At 44.0% G+C, this 22,113-nt stretch overlaps 1 protein-coding gene across 1 annotated transcript in view; it reads right to left on the bottom strand.

The window, feature by feature from the left end:
- Positions 1-22,113, bottom strand: part of Ust (uronyl 2-sulfotransferase) — a 298,281-nt gene that overhangs the window by 56,652 nt on the left and 219,516 nt on the right. The gene's annotated exons all lie outside the window — the stretch shown is intronic.

A 22,113-nucleotide genomic window follows, 5' to 3' on the forward strand; every position in this document is an offset into this window, starting at 1 on the left:
GCGGTCCTCACTCCCCCCCCCTCCTAATTAAACTTCCAAAAACACAGAGCTGCTTGTATCTGGTGTCTATGGACGCGCCGCCGCGAGCCAAACTTATCAGGGGTCACAGAATAATTTCATGAATGGAATGCCCCTGGATCCCATGGACTCTACCACTGGAAGGAGAACTTTCCTTTAAAACAAAACAAAACAAAACAACAATAACAACAACAAAAACAGTGAAAATACATTTTAAGGGACTGGGGAGATGGCTCGGTGGTAAAGGGCAAGGACCTGGGTTTGCATCCCCTAGCACTCATGTGAAAAGCTAGATGCTATGTCACATGTCTATAAGTCCAGCACTGCTTGGGAGTGGGCAGAGACAGTTAGATTCCAGAGGCTCACTGTCTAGTCAGTCCAGTGAAAACAGAAAGCTCCAGGTTAGGAGAGAGATCCTGTCTCAAAAAACAAGGAAGAAGAGTGATAGAAGACACCTGATACACACACACACACACACACACCTCTCACAGGCGTGCACACACATACGCACACTTGCAGAGAAGCAGCACACTTTAACCCTTGACTGCGCCCTCTCTCTCTCTCTCTCTCTCTCTCTCTCTCTCTCTTTCTCTCTCTCTCTTTCTCTCATACCAGAAGGGCAAGGGCAAAGGTGCTTGCACACTTTAGAGCAGAGATCCAAATGACTATGGCAGTTCAATTACAAAGTACAAAGAGACACATCTTTGGCTTCCCATCATTTCACTGGTTAAGAGCAGTTCCCAGGGTAGGACAAGCCCCAGCACAGGGTAGTGTTTCCTGGAGAGAGGACTAACCAGAACAAGCAAGCTCAGACAGATTCACTCTCCCAGCAGGAAATTTACTGAGTGTAAGAATGGCTGGAATTTCTGGGGAATCAAGTGTGTTCTTGAATGCCATAAAAGTTATTTATGGCCCCTTTGGGTACCCACAAGTTTCTGAAAGCCACAGACACTGTCTTAGCATCATAGAATGTTGATGATGTCTTTCCAGCTGAAGTTGTCCACATTCCTTTATCTTTCTTTCACATCCAATAGTCGGATAGTTTTGGGCTGAAGATCCAAAACAAACCACAAAAGTCACACTTTCAACTTCTGGTTATCTAGAATATAAACAGCATGTTTGTGGATATTTTTAAGGCCACAGTTGAGACTCAAAAGGTCTTTAAAAGACCTAGGATCAGATGAATGAACAAATGTAGAAAGCAAATACAGTCATCACTTTGAATTAAGTGGGAGTTTCCCTTTTCATGGCTAACTAAGAATTGTCTGCAATGGAACTTCACCAACATAGTCTGTGACTGACCATTTAAGATTTTCCATAGTGTATAGTAAAAAGCAAATAAAAATTCCCAGGGGAAAAATACTGAGTATAGTCACCCTTAGATATAATTATTGTAATACATCCCTGGTTTGCTTGCTCATTCATTAACTGCTTCTCTGTTCTTGTCTCCTCCTCCTCCACTTCCTCCCCTTTCTTCTTTGTCCCCTTCTTTTCTTTTCTCGGTTCCAGAGATCTAAAGCAGAGATTTGTATGTGCCTGGCAAGCATTTCCTACAGCCTCAGCTACCATCTTTCTCCTTAAACTTCCTTAAACTTTCTTGGGCTGTTTCTCAGTTGGAGGAGACATTTGTGAACTATTAGTCTTTCACCTTTACAGTTTCCTGTCCCAAGTCTTCTTAAGCAGTGCTTCTCAACCTTCCTAATGCTGCCACTCTTTAGTACAGTCCCTCATATTGTGGTGACCCCCAACCATAAATTTATTTCATTGCTACTTCATAACTGTAATTTTGTTACTGTTATGAACTGTAATGTAAATATCTGATGTGCACAATATCTGAGGTGAAGCACAAGTTGAAAACCAGTGGCTTAGAGACTTTGTTTTTGACCCTGTCACTAGCCCTACTCCCTTGGTTCTCTCTACTCTAGGATGAAACAGGGCTGGATTTGATGTGAGGGGAGTGTTGTGCTGTGTGGGATTTGTGGCTTAGACTCACTGGATGCTTTCTCATGGTCTTATCCTATGCAGCTACTTTTAAAGGCCCCCATACACTTACAGTGCTTCATTTGGACCATTAAAAAAAAAAGCCTAAGATTTAAAATTATCTTCCTAAAAAAGCATGACTGAATCGTCCATTTCTGAGTTGGACATGGCACTACCCCAACCACCAAAACAATGCTCTTGTGTGGTGGCACTCCCTTAGTCACTTAAGTGACTAGGGGAATTTCTATCCTTGGCACTCAGCTCAACCACAGTGGTCCTGAGAGTGTGGCCTCCTGAACTCTGGAAAGACCCTGACAACTTCAAGGAGGTCAGACACCATCTTTGTGACAGTACCAAGCCAATTTCTGTCTTTTGATGAGGGTCAGTAGCCACATAGCTGACCCATAGGCATAAGGCAGCAGGGACCCAGTTACTAGCGGTGGTGTTCTTTATAACGACACTTTCAGTGATAATGGCATACCAGTTTTCCTTGAGGATGCTCTTGGAACCATTAGCAAATGATTCATTATACTACACGCCATGCCAAGAGAACTCATGTTTTGCATTTTCTAAGATGAGGCACAGACAGCCTGCAGGAAGCTCTACCATTGCTTTTCTTAGCAGTTTGGTAGAGTCTAAGAACAACCTGCTTCGTTGATCAAGGTGCTTATGTGTTTGGGGGAAAAGGAGGAAATATACTAAGTCACCCCCCAAATCGTAACAGTTTATGATAAGGAATATATGTGCTGGCCTAATGTACTGAATAATAAGATTCCTCAGTGCCTTTAGCATCTGCCATGATTGCTATATAAGTCACATCCTGAGGTCTCCAGTCACAGGGACACTGCAGGCACACGTGCTGCTGCTGCTGCCGCGGCTTGCTGTCCACATTCAAAACTTCTGAAGACTCTAGGTAAGAGTCTAATGAATTGGGGCTGAGGGCACTGGAGCGATGGTTCAGAGGTTGAGAGCACCGGTAGCTTTTCCAGAGGACCCAGGGTCAGTTCAACAGCTCACAACTATCTGTAACTCAGGTTCAAGGGATCCAACACCCTCAAACAAACATAGATATAGGCAAAACACCAATGCATCTAAAATAAAAATAAATAAATTTAAAAAAGAGTCTGAAGAATTGTTTTCTATTGGGGTTCATATATTCTGGAATTTACCCACTGAACTTTTGGGAGATCTCTGTGGATCCCAGTTTAAAACATCTACCTTGCCAGGCAGTGGTGGCACACACCTTTAATCCCAGCACTTGGGAGGCAGAGACAGGCAGATTTTTGAGTTCAGGGCCAGCCTGGTCTATAGAGTGAGTTCCAGGACAGCCAGGGCTAGGCAGAGAAAACTTGTCTCAAACAAACAAACAAACAAACAAACAAAACAACCTAAAACATCTGCTCTTTGAGTCTGGACATATACAGTTTCTCCTTGTCTTCTTACTGTATTTTATACTTAGTATTTTACCATCCCTCTCCCGACCGGACACGTATGCAGCATTTGTCTGTGTGTTTACTGTATGTTTCAGCTCGTGGAATGAGCTCTCTGTGAAGGTAAGAAGCCTTGCTGAGGGCTTATGAGTACCCAGCCTATAGTAGATACTCAGCCAATAGCTGTTCGGGTGACCGCGCAGACACAACCAGCTGTCGTGCCCTATTGTGTCTACAGGAAGCCAAAGACTCTCTTCTTCCTGTATTTAGGCCCTGCACTTGATGTCATCATTCTTATGCCTTGTAAGTGCTATAGTTTGCAGTCAGCCTTCGTATTTAATCTAAATTGTCTTATGGGAAGAGAGAACCGACTTCCCCAAACTGTTTTCTGACACCGCCCCCTCACACACACACACACACACACACACACACACACACACACATACAAGAGAGAGAGGGAGAGAGAAGAGGAGAGAGAGGGAGAGGGAGAATAACAAATACATAAAAATAGCTCAATTCATTAATACAGAGACTTGTAGCACCGAGACTGGGGCTCTACCAGACTTCTTACTGATGCCTATTGACTTCCACAGAGAAAAGGCCAGGGACACATGGGAGCCAGAGTGTCCTGCGTCTGTGGACCAGGATGGAAAAAGTGAATTTGAAACTCTTGACTATTTCACCCATGAAAGCAGGCTACGTCCAGTGAAAGAGATCAAGGAGTAGAATGAGAACCTACCACGCAGTCAGCCTCTCTGGGAAACATTTTCTTTGGCATCCCAGGCTTGTAACGCTGAGTTGCCTAATGATCCTAATTTAAAAGCATGAAAAAAAAAATTCTGCTGACATCAAAATGTGGTTTTCTTCCTCTCCAGATAATCGCATCACAAAACAGTTGGTGGTGCTACAGAAAAACCGGTAGAAGAGAAATAAGAAAACAAAAGGAAGCCACAAACCTGTCACACAAAAGTATTTTCAGGGAACAGACAATAAAAACATGAAAATATAGCAGAAGCATACACCGGTAGATAGCCCTTTCTATATGCCTTTCCTCAAATGGCCTGTTTTTCTTACTGTGGGTTATTTTACTGAAAGGGAAAACTCCAAATAAAATACTTGAAAGAAGAAGGGCAGCAAAGGCTTTGAACTTTCTTACTGCGCACACACAGTTCTTCTTGTGCCTGAATGTGAGATTCCATCACAGAGAGACCAATGCTGGTTTTCATGTTTTTATTTTTGTTTTTCAAATGTTTTGTGCTCTTTTTTTATTAATTAAACCTATAAGACAATTTCAACATGTACATAATGTATAATGGCCACACTCTTCTCCTTACCCTGTCTTAGCGTGCACACCCTCCTCGCCAGACAAATCTCTGGGTTATTTTAAGTTAGAATTTCATTGACTTAGACATTCCTCCACGAGGAAGGATGAATTATCAAAGTAAAACTGAGTTCTTAAAGAGTTCAGAACATCTTTTATTTATCCTACAAACTGGCCAGTTTTCATGAACTCTTCACTGAAGGGCAGCCTGGGGATTCCAAACCCTTGCCTCTCAGTTAGGAATGGGCTATGGTTCTAGCCTAACTCTAGGTTCAGTTTACAGATTCCCTTCTTGAGAGATTGTAAGCAACTGCCTCAAATTAACAAGGTCTCCCTGACCAAGAAGAGCAAGAGACAGAGCTGGTTAACCACTGGATACCTACCCTCTTGCACGTCTGTGTTCTGTAGTAGAAATGTCCCAGTTTAGCCCAAGCTGATTTCAGTTCATCTGAACATGGATAAAAGCCAACCACTTGCTTCCCATTAATGTTTCTTCTTAAATTTGTGTATCTTCTGTTTCCTTTTTGAGACAGGATCTCATGTAGCCTTGGCTGGCCTCAAACTTGCTTTGCCCTGAAGAATGACCTTGAACTTCTGATTCTCCTCCCTTCACCTCCTAGGCCCTGGGATTACAAGCATGCCCTACCAACTGTCTTATGGAGTGCTGGGGCAGAACCTAGGGCTTCCTGAGTTGTTAGCGATCTACCAACTGAGCTACATCCCCACATTTTTTCTCTTTATTCTGGTAATAGTCTTAAAGGTTTCTTTTATCTTCAATGTCCTATTTGTGGTTTTTAATTTAAAAAAAATGTAATGGCTTAGCCTCAGCTAATATGCTCTGCCAGGCTACTCACGTCCTTTGTGAACACTAATACAAGGTTAAGACTTGGACTTTGTGCTTACCACCATTAATAAGAAGGCTCTGAAACTTTTAAAGTGTTCAAAATCCCTTCTCACCTAGCCCCTTAATTCCTCCTGAACTCCTTGGCCATTCTCACCTGGAGCATTTTGTCAAGGTGGGGCATACTGAGGTTAAGGAATCCTTCCTCCATGAAGCTCTAGGGGCCAGCAACAGCTTCTTTACAGATCTCAAGGTAACAATACCCTAGGAATTCTGAGCTCCTGCCTTTGAATACCTAGCATCTCACTTTTATTGGTTGACAGGAAACTGGAGGTCTCCACCCTCTAGGAAGGAGTATTCCAGATGGAGCGGACGTGGGCTGTGATTGTGGACTCACTGGGTACTGAGATGTGAAAAGGAGGGGTGACTGACTATAACCACTGCCTGGGGGCCAATGAATTACCAAGCACAGAGGAGAAGGAGGAGGGGGACAGAGAGGACCCATCCTTGGGAAAGGGCAGATGTCTCCTTTGAGGGATGGATTGAGAAAGAAAGAGACCAGGATGATTCAGGGAAATGGAATGGAGTGTGGTATTTCTAAGGGAAAGTTGGAGGGTACAACAGTATTACATGTGTTTGCAGCTCATAGGCATCATACAGCTTCCGAGCAAGGACAAGGGACCAGGGAAGGCTCACCAGGAATCTCTTACACACCTTTCAGAGAATCCAAAATGGAAGATGGCCACGGCTGTGGCTGCTGCTGTCGAGTTTTACACACATGGAATAAACTAGAGGATTCTACATGTCACAGGCTCTGCCTAGATGTCCAGTGTCACTTCCCATGTCCTGCCTTGCATTTTTGACCCCAGCAACCTTCACTATCTCTGTGAGACACAGCTCAGCTCAGGTGGCACCTCCCCTAGGCAGACTCAGGACCGGAGACCTCCAATCCCCAAGCCCCAAGCCCTGAAACTCGTGACTCCCCTGACATTTTGAGATAATACTCTGAGACTAGATCCTTTTTATGTGACTACCTCTCCCTGACTTCCGCCAGGGCCCTTGGGAGCAGGCTCTGTATCTTGTTTCTATACCTCCATTCCCATCAACTCCCTCAGCACAAATTAAGCTCCTGCTGTCTCCTGGGTTGAATGGACACACACTGGGCAAACAGACATTCACGATGGAGATGAGGAAGAACAAGAGATGAGAAAGTAAACACCATAGTAGCAATGTCTGTTCCAAATGCTGGGAGGGCTCTGTAAAATAGTACAGGCTTCAAAGAATCTAAAAATCAATGAGCAAGGGGCCTGATTAGCCTTTAACCGGGAAGGCAGTCCTGGCTAGCAGAACAGGTCTAGATTGTTCCTAAGAGCCTAATGGCCAGAGGGAAGATTTCAGAGATCATCACAGAAGGCAGGAGTCCGGGAGCTTCTCTTGCAGAGAAATTAGATGGCAGGATGCATGGCAACGTGAGCCTGGTGGAGTCCTGCTAGGCGAGGAAAGAGGGGTTACAGCCATCAGAGGTGACTTAGAGCTGCTGCATGCTTGAAAGACTCTGGAAGACTGCAGTGCAGGAGGCACCAGCCAAACAGGGAACAGAAACCTGGGTGCTATTTTAAAGGGAAATTAAGATCTGACTGGGTGGATGAAGGCGAACTTCTTTTAAAAATCAGGATAGTTATAGCTGGGTGTTGCATGGGTATTATGCAGAAGTTTTAAATATCATAGGCATTTTGTTAGACAAAATCAAGACAAAGACACTTGAATAAAACTCCAGAAAATCCTTACAGGATACTAGGCATACTCAGAGTAGAGGGTTTGAAGTATCTATGGAAGGACATATATGAGGCTGACTAGTCATACTGTGAGCACAGAGAATATCATCATCTAAATAAGAAAAGAACCACTCAGCTTTAACACCTGGGGTTTTTACATAAAGGTAAAAAAAATGTGAGCTAATTAATGTTATTAATCATCTAAATTTAACCAGAACAATGGGGAAATGAGAGCCTGGGGAGTCAGAGGCGCCGTTACCTCAAAGGAATTCAAATGAGAGCTTTTAATCCCTTAGGTCAGTTTAGCAATTTCCACTGTAGATCACTCAGGGTTAGGGGAGAAGCACAGGCGGCAGAGGTCACTGTGAAGTTCTCCCTTGGGCTTCTCGAGTCCCAAACTGCAGAGAAACCACACCAGCTAGGCGCCAACTTTCCTCTGGGGGAACCTCAACTCATTTGCTTCCACGTCCCTGGTTAAATGGAACACATGGAACACACCTCACACACAGAGTCCAACAAGGGGTCCCCGCATTTCCAGTGCCACATATGTTTAGGGTTATTTCAGAGACCTTCCCAGCCTTCTGTAGCAGCTTTCAGGAAGAGAACCAGTCAGACATGGTGGGACACATCCCTGTAATATGAGAACCTGGGAGGTGAGGCAGGGGAAGGTGTGAGCCCAGCCTGGGATACAGAGCAGCCCACACCTCAAACACAAAGACACAACAATTAAATCCAAGAATGCTTAATCACAGGAGAGGTGTGGGGTCCCAGCATCAGAAAGAGGCTGAATCTACCGAGATCGCGAAGAAGAGACAGACAGTTCATATTGCCATCTCTTTTGTAATTGAAATCAAAGAAAAGGTGCTCCAAGGTCAGTCTGTGGTTGTTTTTCATCTTTCCTTTGAACTGTAAAATTGTGGGTGATGAATCTATTCTGCATTTATTATTGCAGTTTATTAAATGTGGTTGGGAGGCAGAGACTGCCAGGAAAATCTCACCCATGGGAAAAAGACAGAAACCCTGAGAGCTTAGGGGAGCAGCATTCAGGAGAAAATATTCTTTAGGTTTTTCCCTGACTTTTTTTGGTTCCCAGATATTGGGATTTATACCATTCATAGTTCTAGTGAAATGAAGCCCTTGATGGTCTGGATTCTAAACATTCCACTCTAGTAGGAGAAGTAAAACTGACAAAGATCAGAAGTTGAGAACTAGCAATATCATTTTCACTTGGATCATCTGAGTTTGTTAAGAAACCCATTCTTACCACAATTATATTTGACATTGCTCTACAGAAATTAACAAAAACAAATAGATGAAACTTAGAAAAAGTATTAGAAACTCATTATTAGCTGAGAATATACTTTTAGCTAGAAATAAAAAAAGAATCTAGAAATCTATGGATAGAGAGTAGGAAGGCTGGATTAAAATATTTAGGAATTAATAGCAATGACAACAAATAAGATTAAGTATCTAGGAGTCAGCTGAGTGAGAGACCGGCAAAAGCTTCATAAGGAAAACTCCACAGTAACCCACCTGCCTCTCCGCCTTCAAAACCACGAAGGGGGCATTTTGGTAGTTTCTCTATTCTACCCTTCACATATGCCTTCTTGGTTTAAAAAAAAAAAACAGTTATGAACAAAGGGGAAAGCCAAATTGCTATCAAACAATAAAATTGCATGTAGAGATGCTAATTACTCTTTTTTTTTTTTTTTGGTTTTTTCGAGACAGGGTTTCTCTGTGTAGCCTTGGCTGTCCTGGAACTCACTCTGTAGACCAGGCTGGCCTTGAACTCAGAAATCCGCCTGCCTCTGCCTCCCAAGTGCTGGGATTAAAGGCATGCGCCACCACCGCCTGGCTAATTGCTGATTTGTTTATCTAGATAGTTGCATAAACCTGACAGGCAACAGAATTCTCTTGCGTATATACATGGCATTGGGATGCACAAAGAGTCTGTTCAAGGATCCTTAGGATTAATGAGCAAGGAGAGGGTGTTATCTCAGAAGGTGATGAGCACTATGCAGTATCCACTGCATATTATACAACTTTATTATTGTACATTATTGTATATTTATATTCTATAGTCTACATGCTACTGTATATCACCTATATGATACATATAACAAGATATGTATCATATGATCAGGTAATGGTTCACATATGCTCATATACACATATGTAACATACAGAATAGTCTCCTACATCCAAAGATACAGAATAAGGGACTAATGTAGAGAAGAAAAAAAAAATGATGCCAGCCATCCATTGAACTGAGTACACGGTCCCCAATGAAGGAGTTAGAGAAAGGACCTATGGAGCTGAGGGGTTTGCAGCCCCTTAGGATGAACAACAATATGAACTAATTAGCACCCTCAGAGCTCCCAGGGTCTCAACCACCAACCAAGGACTGCACATGGAGGGGTCTGATTGTTCAGGCAGCATGTGTATAGTAGAGGATTGCAAATTCGATCATCAATAGGAGGAGAGGACCTCGGCCCTGTGAAGGTTCTGTGCCCCAGTGTAGGGGAATGCCAGGGCCAATAAGTGGGAGAGGGTGGGGTGGCAGGCATGGGGAGGGGGGAGGCAACAGGAGTTTGTTCTTGTTGTTTTTGTTTGTTTGTCTTTTTGGAGGGGAGACTGGGAAAGGAGAAATTACATGTAAATAAAGAAAATATCTAATAAAAAATCAGTAAATTAGAAAATATAAAAAAAAAATGATGCCTTCAAAATCAAGACAAAGATGAGCGTTAAGTGTAGAAACATGCTCTTCTGGAAGTGATGTCAGGCTAATTTGTTAGCCAGCCAGAGGGAAAAATACTTGTCTGCCTGTTATATCTGACAGCAGTGTAAATTTTACTGTAAATGTAAAAGATTAACATTTTTAATTTGACGTGATTTAAAGCATCCTGGTAGGGACCATGAAGAATGTATTCTCTGGTCTCAGAGTCAAGAAAGTCTAAGTGTAACACAAGACCAGAAGGTACAATAAAGAAAGCGGCTAGTAAATTGGACAACAAAGAAACATAAATTGTCCATTAGAATACCACAAAGAGACTGTAAACCCGGAAAAAGCATTTGCAGTTTATGCATTAAATAACAGACTAAATCCTGTAAGTTGAGAGTTTCAAGAAATCATACTATTAGTAAAACAGGGAAAGCTGTGATGAGAAAAAAATATACCAGTGCTTCCAAAACATGTGGACGGGTCATTCAGCTTCAGTCAGTGCAGTGGTTTAAATGAGAATGCCCTCCCCCGCCATAGGCTCATATATTTGAAAACTTGGGACCCAGTTGTAAGAACTGTTAGGGAAGGATTATGAGATATAGCCTTGTTGGAGAAGGCATGTGTCCCTGGGGGTGGGCTTTAAGGTTTCAAAGGTCCATGCCAGATCTAGTCTCTGTCTTTGTCTTGTAGATCATACATGAGCTTTAGCTGTTGCCCCAGTACCATGCTTCCTGACATGATACTCATGGACTTACCCTCCTGTAAGCAAGGATCTAATTAAATGCTTCTTCTATATGCTACCTGGGTCAAGGTGTATCATCACAGCAATAGAACAATAACTAAGACAATCAAATAGATGGAAATGCAACTTCAAATCCCCTGGAGACATCGTTTCTCATCATCCAGGCTGACCAAGATTAGGATGTCTGATGACACACTGCCACAAGCCAGGGTTGGGAAACCAAGTAACATCCAGCATGAACCACTTTCCTAAAATCCAGAGAACAGTAAGAGGTGGGCATGTCCCCTCTGATGCTCTTTGGACAGTGGAGTGTGTCACAGATGTAGCAGGGCCAGGTCAGAAGAGACACAAGCATATTCTTCCTTTCTGCTGCTTTCGGTAATGCCACATTAGCATCAGACTGCCATGGTGAGACAGCTTACAGCCCAGAAATCTGCAAGCGGTACCCATCAGCTCTGCTCGTCTTGCTAGGTGGATGCTATAGGCACATGAGTACTTACAGTTTCTGAAGTTTCAACCAGAAGTTCATAGCAGTTCATAGCTTTAATTTGCACATTTGAAAGGGATGGGTATAGCTGAATAATTTTTAGATTATATGGAATTTCGTCTTTAATTTTCCAGTTGGTAGATTAGCTTGTAACAGCTTATATCTTGGTATATTAAAGAATTATGCTTTCATCATACTGCAGTAACTACTGTATAGCTTTTTTGTATAATAAACTATTTATAGTGGAACAAATATAAAATTCATTTCCTTTGTGTTTTCTTCCATTGCTGTGAGCACCATTGCCCCTAGCTAACTGAAGGATTCTTGTACTTCTACAGCTTCTGGGTTTTTTTTGTTTGTTTTGTTTTTTAATTTTCCCTTTACCCATCTGCAATTTATTTTGATATATGAAGGGGTAGAAGCATTAACTTTATTACTAACTATCTATTTTTTCCCTAGTGTCTTTATTGGCCAACCTTTTCAAAATTTAATGGAGATATCGGTATAGTACCAAGTTGTTGCATAGCTTTTGTTCAATAATAATGATATTATATCTTTTTTTTTTAAAGATTTATTTGTTATATGTAAGTATACTGTAGCTGTTTTCAGACACACCAGAAGAGGGCATCAGATCTCATTATGGATGGTTGTGAGCCACCATGTGGTTGCCGGGATTTGAACTCATGACCTCTGGAAGAACAGTCAGTGTTCTTAACCACTGAGCCATCTCTCCAGCCCATGATATTATACCTTGATGATAGCTAACATTACATCAGATTTGTCCGTTGAATGCTTTGGTCATGACTTGGAAGGCAATGAGCTATGGGCCACAGATTTTTGAAGAAAAGTAGGTAATAAGTGATGTGAGCTTTGTTTATCCCCATAGCTGGGTCTGTGAGAAGTTAGAGAGTGAGCACCAGGCTGAGTAGCGGACTGGGTGCTCCAGCGCCCAGGCTCACATCCTCCAGGCCATCTCTTTTTTAGCCATTGCCAGAGCTTCCTAGGGAAGCCTCAGCAACTCTGTGTCCCTTGCTTTGTGTTCAAGGTATGACACTCATAGAAGCCCTCTTGGATAAGAGATGGGAGAGAAGCAAGATTTCAGGGATAATTCTGTTTTGTTCCAAGAGTTCTGGTGAGTTACCCATGGTAACTAGCAGCTTAAAGAAGCAATGTACACTGGCCCTTAGGTAATTGGCTAGGTTTCCTTCCTTTTTTTTTTTTTTAAAGATTTATTTATTTTATGTAAGTACACTGTAGCTGTCTTCTAACACTCCAGAAGAGGGCATCAGATCTCATTCTGGATGGTTGTGAGCCACCATGTGGTTGCTAGGATTTGAACTCAGGACATTTGGAAGATCAGTCAGTGCTCTTAACTGCTGAGCCATCTCTCCAGCCCCCTTGCTAGGTTTCTTAAGTCAGTTAGAGAGCTATTGGTTACTGCCAAGGCATGTGTGCCACTACTGCACTCTGGGGTCATCATGTCATGCTGGTCATTGTGGTTCGTGTATATCACAATTAGTAAAAAGTAGGCTCTAAATTTGACAGACAGTAATGAGGCATATATGTGAGGGTTTACAGAAAGGAAAGAAAGGGGAAGATGTAGTTATACTATAATCTCAAAAAAAATTTAAAAATTGAAAATTAAAAAAAAAAAACAAAAAAAGCAATGTACACCTGGGAAGAATATCTAAACTCTCTCACCTTCACACTAGTCCAGACTTTTGGCTTTGATTCTCATATGACCTCAAGCTAAAACTGTGACCAGATGCATTTGAATGTAGTGTGTTTTCCTTAAAACACATGCTGAATTCTGCTGTGGCAGCAGTGCTAGGAAGAAGGACATTGTGAAAGTAGATCATAGGGGTAGGACCCTCATGATCGATTAGCGCATTTCCTGCAGAAATGTGTTAGCTATCCAGGGAGTTTGGCCACTTTTCTGCTTCTTTGCTGACAATTTACCCTCTACTCGACTGCAAGCTGAAGGAGCCTGTGGCCCCTAGCAGACACTGAATAGATGCTGCTACTGTGCTTAGAACCATGAGATATCAGTCTCTGTCCTTTAACCCAGTATTAGTAATAGAGAAAGGACTAATACCAGCCATTTACCTAGGTTGGGGGAGGGAAAGAGAAAATTGGTAGGATGGCCCCAGAGAACTTGTCTGGGTGACTGGATAGGTGGGGGAACCCCTCACTGATATAACATAGGAAGAAATGTGTGCTAGAGCGGTATTCCTTAGACAGTGCCTGGCCTGTTAGACTCATTCAGAACCCACTAAAATTTCACATGAAAAGGGAACAGAGAGGTGGGCACAGGTGGTACACCACATACACTTTAATCTGCGGCCACTGTTGAACAGGAGCCGTGATAGGGCTGAGAAGCAAGAAAGGGAGCATATTCTATCACAAACTCTACTTGAACTAAAAATGGAAGGCTTATCCAAACATGAACTAATCTTAAGGATTTAGAAAGCAGTATCAGAGGAAGTAAAATAGACATAATCCACACTGAATAAAAATTACTTGGGAAAAGAAGATTAGAAGTAATCAAGTCAGCAGTCTGATCGCCTAGGTTCTGATTGCTGCTCTTACTCACCTGGAGATTTGCTTAGTAGTGCTTGCTTATAGAATACCCCAATTAGATCTGAGATGTGTAGCTATCAACGTCCTTCCTTTCTTATTCGACTTGGTAACAACTCTGTGTCTTAGTTAGGGTGCCCATTGCTGTGAAGTGACACCATGACCAAGGCAACTCTTATAAAGGACAATATTTAATTGGGTCTGGCTTACTGATTCTACAGCTCTGTCTATTATCATCATGGCCAGAAGCACTGCAGTGTCCAGGAGCTGAGAGTTCAACATCTTATTCAGAAGGCACACAAAAGAAAACTGACCCTCACATGACTTGGAAGAGCATCTCAGAGCCCCTCATACACACAACAAGGCCCTGCCTCTAATAGTACCATTCCTTGGGCCAAGCATATTCAAACCACCACACGCTGTTTTAGCCATTTGAATTTCTTCTAATTCAAGATTTATTTATTAATTTTTTTATTCTACAACGTGGCCATCTTACTACAAAGGTCACACCAGGGTTACTTTCTGCTTTCCTGCAAAAAGAAAGCAGGGCCTAAAACACGAGAAGTTGGACCTGGATGTTGAGAGCATTCCATTGTGTTACTTGTTGTTGTTGTTTATTTGTTTTTGCTTTTGATGTGTGCTGGTTTAAATGAGAAATGCCTTCCAAGGTTTAGATATTTGAACATGTGGTCCCCAGCAGGTGGTGTCATTGGGTAGGGTTAGGCAGTGCAGCCTTGCTGGAGAAGTACAGATCTGAGAGCTCACACTCTCACTTTGATTCTAGTTTATTCTCTATTTCATGACCATAGTTGAAGATGTGATCCCTCTGTGATCCCTCAGTTTCCGGTCCTATCCCTTAAGCTAGCTGCTTGCTGCTATGTCTCCCTACTATAATGGACTCTTATCTCTCTGGAACTATAAACTCTTCGTTCTGTAAGCTGCCTTGGTCCCAGTGTTTTGTTATAGCAACAGAGCAGTAACTGATACAGAGGGCCGTTTCTTATCTGTTAAACTACTGGCAGCTCTTGCACACTTGCATTTTAGAAGTTAATCTGCATGAGTCTGGTGTCAGAGAAATGAGTGTTTCAGGGGCTCAGGGAATTTGCTGACCAAATAGAGCCCTCCCCACCTTCATTCGTTTATTCTTGATTTCTTGCCTAAACAACCAGTGAAAGTACCACATGGATAAAACCAAACCTCTCATGAGATTCACACCAAGCCACATTTTTGGTACCTTCTACTTTGTAACATTCATTAGTCTATTATTAAAGGGAACAAAAGTAGCTGGTAAAAGTGTGCTTTGCCAACTTTACAGCCTATGAACCAAGACCACCAGGACAGCTGGTCTTGAGAGCTTATTCTACAGACGTCTCAGACATTTCTGTTTCTTTATATTCATGGGCAGCTTTGACTTTCAGCTGCTTTGCAGGAAATCAGGTATGTGTAACATGGATCTCCTCTTCCTCTCTTTCTCTTTCTCCTCTGGGGACAAGACCCTAATAGAGCTCGAGCTGGCCACAAACTAGAGATCTTCCCGACTCAACCTACCAAATACTGGGTTTACAGGCATGTGAGGGTAGTGTTAAATGTCTGCTTGATAGAATCGAGAATGACCTAGGAGAGGGGCTTCTCAGAATTCCAGTGGAGAAGTATCCCGATTATGTTAACTGAGATGGGAAGACTGTGCCACTGTGGGCAGCACCATTCCTTAGCTAGGAGCCTGGACTGTCTAAAGAGAGAAAGGGAGCCAAGCTGAAGCACACCCCCACCCCCCATTCTCTGCTGCTATGCAATCAACTGCTTCAAGCTTCTGCTGCCTCTACTTCCTCCATCATGATGGACTGTACCCTTGAGCTGTGAGCCAGAATAAACCTTTTCTTTCTTAAGTTGCTTAGCAAGAGGAAAGGAAACTAAGACAAGGTGTGCGTCACCAGGCCCAACCGCACACCAGACTGTGCTAGTTGACCTGGAAGCTCAAAGGCCTTTTTACTCCCTCCTCCTCCCCCTGGCCACCTGCTCTGCTCTGCCGACATCTACTATGTGCCTCTTCTTAAGTTCTATGGTTTTCTTGAAGCCAAAGTATTGAGTCCTGTTGTCCTTCAGCCTCCAGCCATTAGAGGGCAAGGCTGCCGCTGCCGTTAATGGATCCTGCAACTTGTTTTGAAAGCTTGAGTGAAGGGAGTGTTTTTCTAATTACACACTATCTAATTCAATTTACATTTATTAGAAGAACTGCCAGCTATTTCATGTTAATATTGACATTTTCATAAGTGCTCGCAATTAGAATTCAAGCTGAGATTCCAATAAATCTCTTAGATGGGTTACCCTTACGCTTCTTGTCTTTAGACTAGAAAATGTTTTGAAGAATGTGTTTGGAGGTCAGTCAGCCTTTGGGGGGATTTATGATGCGTATGTGAAAACAGCAGGGCAGAGGAAAAATACAGCAGAGTACACCGAGCACAACTCTAGTGGTGCCCCAGAGTCTGCAAGACAAGCGTGGGGTATAAAAGTCAAAGATTATTATAGATTAATGGAGTTGCTGGCTTTTCCTGTTCTGAGGTACTTCGTTCCTTTGCTTCTAACAGCAGATTCTGGCTATGTTTAAAGAACCCTTCCTGGCTGCATCTGAAGCCTGGTTCTCCCAGCCCACATCAATTTACTTCACCTGTCATTGTATGTGTGTACTTGCCTGTAAGGAATGTCACATAGCCCCCTGAAGAGACAGTAATAGAGTCCAAGTGCCCTGCCAGTCTATGAAAAGGGAAAAAGGTGTTTGTCTACATGTTGAATTTATTCATCAAAAAACGCTCACCCTGTCTTATTGCCTGGAGTACAGCTTTCTAAAACAAGATCTTAAATGTACTGCAACATACTCTGGCTTCTCACTTGTAAGGATTCTCTACTTCAATTTGTAGTGAAATGTCTGACTGAAGATAAAACACAGAATATTTATACACACAACAGATATTGCACTGTACCATTTGACCGTGTGTGTCTAGTGTGTGTATATTATGGAAACATGTATGCACATGTGGAACTCAGAGGTTAATGTCAAGTATTGTCAATCACTGTCCACCTCATTCTGTTTTTTGATCCAGTGTCTCTCCCTAGTCCTAAAGCTCACAAATTCAGTGAGCATGGCTGGTCTATAAGTTCTGGGAGTCCTGTCTCCATGCTCTCAGCACTGGGACCAACTTTAAAAAAACAATAGTGCGAGAGTGTGTGTATGTGTGTGTGTGTGTGTGTGACATGTATATGCACTGCTAGCTGATACAAGCCACTAGGTGCTTTTAAAGATCACAGGCTCTCTCCTGACAACTTGTGCAATCTACAGATTAATCTCAGGTTATTAGGCATTCATGTAAGCAACTCTACGCTCTGATCAATTCCTGGGCCTAACATCTACCTTTTTTCTGTGGGTTCTAGGGGACTAAACTCAGGTCTTCATGTTTGTGCAGAAAGCACCTTACCAACTGAATCAGCTCTCTGTCCCAAAACCTTCTTTAAGGCCTTTACTTGTGTATGTAAAAGTCTAGAAAATAGAAAAGTTTAAGGTGTGGGGGTTGATACACAAATACAGCTTTTTCTAATGGACAGAGGATAAGAGCTAAGAGGGTGCTCTTCTCTCAGTGACCATAGCTCTTGCAAATTCACCAGAGGAGAGGAGATAGGTGGTTAATTCTCCAGTTCTCAGCCACGGCGACACATAAGCATCACTTCTGCAGTTTTAAGTAATAAAACAAAACAAACAGAATAACCCTCCAAGCTAGGCTGCACCCCAGACTAGTTCAGTACAATCCTGTAGCATGTTTCAGACATTGATGGTTTTGACTTGACCCCACCCCACCACCCCCGCTTTTCCCTAGCGTTATCCCCTGGGACACCCAGCAGCAGCCAAAGGCTGAGGGCCTGCTTTAGTAAATGCCAGCCACCTGGCCCTGCAAGGGTACAGTGCTGGCCCACAGCTGCTGGGATTGCTGACTCACAGATAGGGAGGGCCAGATGAGCTCAGCTGACAGGTGGCCAGCGGGAAGGAAGCACCTGGCTGTGCTCTGGTGGCCCTTGTGGTCTGTTGATGGACCTGAGGGGACCTTGCACGGAGAACACAGGTCAGGGGAAGCTTCCCAACGGGAACATCTGGAGAAGAGCTCCACTCTCCTCCAACTCCTGCCTCCTCCCCTCCATGTGCTGCAGCCAAATGGGTGGTTCTCCACAGAGTGAGTCTGTCTGTTGTTCTTAGGAGTGTGCACATTTTCCAGAGTTCCTTCATCTGCAGCAGTTCTCTCCTCTGCTCGTCACTCCTGCTAGATCTGCATCCATCCTGACAGCCCTGGCAGCTTCTCCTCTTTTGAGAAGCTGCCCCAAAGTCTGCAAATTTCCTGGATTTCATCTTTTTCCTTGTTAAACAAGCACTAGCCAGGGGCAACACTGCATGAACCTGTCGTTCCCCCTCCTCCCCAGCTCCCTCCTCCTCTCTATCTTGTCTCCTCTCCACCCCTCTTCTGCTAGGTTAAATGGTTTGGGTCTGTACCAGCTCACCAACAATTCTAGAGACTAACTGCCTCTCCATTGCCTCCCTGCCCCACTTGGAGCTGCTTGGAGGAGGAAGAGGAGGAGGAGGAGGAGGAGGAGGAGGAGGAGGAGGAGGAGGAGGAGGAGGAGGAGGAGGAGGAGGAGGAGGAGGAGGAGGAGGAGGAGGAAGAGGAGGAGGAAGAGGAGGAGGAAGAGGAAAAGGAGGAGGAGGAAAAGGAGGAGGAGGAGGAAAAGGAGGAGGAGGAAGAGAAGGAAGAGAAAGAGGAAGAGGAGGAAGAGGAGGAAGAAGAAGAGGAGGAGGAGAAAGAAGAGGAGGAAGAGAAGGAAGAGGAAGAGGAAGAGGAGGAGGAGGAGGAAGAGAAGGAAGAGGAGGAGGAAGAGGAGGAGGAGGAGGAAGAAGAGGAGGGTCTGCAGATCTTGCTCCTTGGCTAATCTTATACCTGGATCATTGTAGTAACTATAAATGAGCTGGTATTTCTACATATTTTGGGGACCTTTCCATTCTATGTTGCAGCTGCAGTGAAATTTGGTGGTCAGAGCTGGATCTATTTCTACAGATTCTAGTTTCCCACCACTTGGCCTGCTGGTGCGGTGACACATGTTCTTCCCATGTGGTCTGGCCCTGTATAGCACTTCCTGATCCTCAATGGGAGTTAGGTTCCTTTTGTTCTTGTAACAGCACATATCTTTCTGCAGACATGATTTCATGTTTTGCCTCTCCTAGCCTTGTCCTGTAAGGTAAAGCGAGTGACAAACACAGTTGCATGCACTGTCTCTTATCGGTGGTTTGATTTTCCCACTTGCCCCCCCACCCTCTGCCCAAAACCAGAGGGCCGACAGTAGGCTCCGCACATAAGGAGGCACTAACACGAGGGGCCATACCCTAACCTGATGCGTGATGCGTGATGTTTGTTTGCTGTTATTATTTATTTATTTAGTCAATTTCTTATTTGAGAAGAGAGAACCACACTTGAGAAAATACCTCCAGAAGACTGGTCTACAGGCAAGCCTGGGGGACATCCTCTCAATTGGTGATTGGTATGAGAGGGCCCACAGCATTATGGATGCTGCCAGCACATCTAGGCAGGTGGTCCTAGGGCTCACAAGAAAAGCAGATGGAGCAAGCCATGGGAGGAAGCCAGTAAGCAGTACTCCTCCAATGGCTTCTGCAGCAGCTCCTGCCTCCAGGTTCCTGCCTTGAGTTCCTCCCCTAACTTCCCTTAATGATGGACTACAAGCTATAACATTAAGAAAAGCTATAACTTTTCTTCCCAAGTTACTTTTGGTAATGGTGTTTCATCACAGCAATAAAAACACTAACTCAGATAGAAACTGGTACCAGGAGTCGGGTATATGTCAGACTTGACCACATGTTTTGGGGAAGATTGTGGTGGCATTTACACTTGGGGCTGGAAAAGCCACTGGGCACTCAGAGATCAGTGGGTTTCCTATGGAAGCTTGGAAGATAAGCATATTGAGAATAATACAGATGAGAAAGGCTTGTGCATAGCTGGTGCTCTCTGATGGAGGCTCAGGAGGGGACTGGGGGCATTCTGTTCTCCGGCTCACAAGTTCTTGGATCATCTGCTTCTCTAAAACTCCCTGGCAGTTCTCTGTTTTTCTGCTACTTAGCTCATCTTCCTCCAGAGGACCTAAAATACTGTATATCCCACACAGTGGCCTTTGTTTATAAAATATCTGCAGTGGTATTTGAAAGATAATCCCTCAGGCGGTAGCTCCTAGGTCCAGGGCCATGTATGTCTTTCCCCCATAGCAGGACATGTGGGATCTTCCTGTCCCTTGAGTCCTCAGAGGGGGAAGGGGAGACTTAGGAATCCGGTGCTGACACAAGCTACAAGCAAAGAAACATGGGTCACACGGTTGCCTGCAGACTGGGATCACAACATATCCCCAGCTGTTGGGAATACAAAGAGAAGAAGTTTCTAAGAAAATGGGATGTGGTCCAATGAGGCCTTAGCAGGGGCAGCAGACCTGACAGCTCAAGGTCCATCCCTACATGTCAGGGGCCCCATGGAAGCAGCAGCCTTGGCAGGATGCCAAAGAGCAGAGAAGCTCCAGCCGAGAGCACAGAAAAAATGTCCCTTTCACTAGAATACTGCCAGCTGCCTCTTGAGATAACCCTAGTGAGCAAAAGGATCATTTTTAGTTCACAAAGATCCATTAACAGAGCCAAGGGGATAGATACATCAATACTGATAATGAGTTCTTGGAGCTTTTTAGGTACCCAAACACTTCTGCTGCATAGTTTTTGTTTTGTTTTTTGTTTTTTTGATTCTCCCAGTAACCCATTAGCAAGGCCTAAGCAGGTAATCGACAGTCCCATTGTACAGACCAGACAAGTGAGGCCCACAGAGACCAACCACTGCCTGGGTCACCAGCTAATACAGTTGAAAAGCAGGCAGCAATACCCCAAGGCTCAAGCCCTTAGTTTGGGCGGCAGTCAGAAGCCAAGTCTGTAGGGGCTGGAGGGAGAATGCTTCCTTTCCCACCTCCAGAAAAATTCTGGAAACACCGTCATCCGCTGAAACACTCAAAAATCAGACAACCCAAGCCCTTTACTGGTTTTCTTTTTTAAAGAAAACAACATTTTGGAAGAGAAGTAAAACCTGAGGTTTTATTCTCAGGAATCCTGAGACATCAGTCAGTGAAGACAGAGCAGAAATTTCCACCCGCAGATATGTCCCACCTACGGCTCCCAAGCTAACGATGTCAAATGTTCAGGCAAATTAAAACGTGCAACTTTCTTCAGATGGGAACAGAAAAGGATGAGAGGATAGGAGGAAGGTCAGGTGGGACCACTGGTGATGTTTTTGGTCAAGATACAATGATACATAGGCATGAATATGTCAGAAGGAAATCCAGAAGTAAACAAAAAAACAAAAACAAAAACAAAAAAACAACCAAACAACCAAACAACCAAACAAAGAACCAACCAGGTGACTCTGCCCCAGGGCCGGCTTCTCTAGGTGACTCTGCCCCAGGGCCGGGCTTCTCTAGGTGACTCTGCCCCAGGGTCGGCTTCTCTAGAACTGACCAGCCAACAGGATTCATTGGGTTCCTTAGGAATTAAGAAGCTGTAAATTTCACATCCTTTCTTTGAAACATGCATTATTTCCGTGGCTTTTCGGCCAAGTTGAATGACTCGTAGCACAGAGGCAGCTTATTCTCTGGGAACTTGCTCCCAGGCCCTCCTGCCCTCCAAGGGTGAGTGTGGGGAGTGGCTTACTGGGGTAGCAGCGCTGACTGAGGACCAAACTCAACGTGATGGTTCTTAAGAATTTGAAAGTGTGGATTGCGTTACTTACCTCGACTCTTAGTTGTCGGGAACGGTAACCGGGACCCGGTGTCTGCTTCTCGCTATCACCCTCGCCTTCTAACCCACTGCTATCATGCGTGAGTGCATCTCCATCCACGTTGGTCAGGCTGGTGTCCAGATCGGCAATGCCTGCTGGGAGCTCTACTGCCTGGAACATGGCATCCAGCCCAATGGCCAGATGCCAAGTGACAAGACCATTGGGGGAGATGACTCCTTCAACACCTTCTTCAGTGAGACAGGAGCTGGCAAGCATGTGCCCCGGGGCAGTGTTCGTAGACCTGGAACCCACAGTTATTGATGAAGTCCGCACTGGCACCTACCGCCAGCTCTTCCACCCTGAGCAGCTCATC

This window comes from Mastomys coucha, unplaced genomic scaffold (assembly GCF_008632895.1).
Source record: "Mastomys coucha isolate ucsf_1 unplaced genomic scaffold, UCSF_Mcou_1 pScaffold2, whole genome shotgun sequence".
Taxonomy (NCBI): Eukaryota; Metazoa; Chordata; class Mammalia; order Rodentia; family Muridae; genus Mastomys; species Mastomys coucha.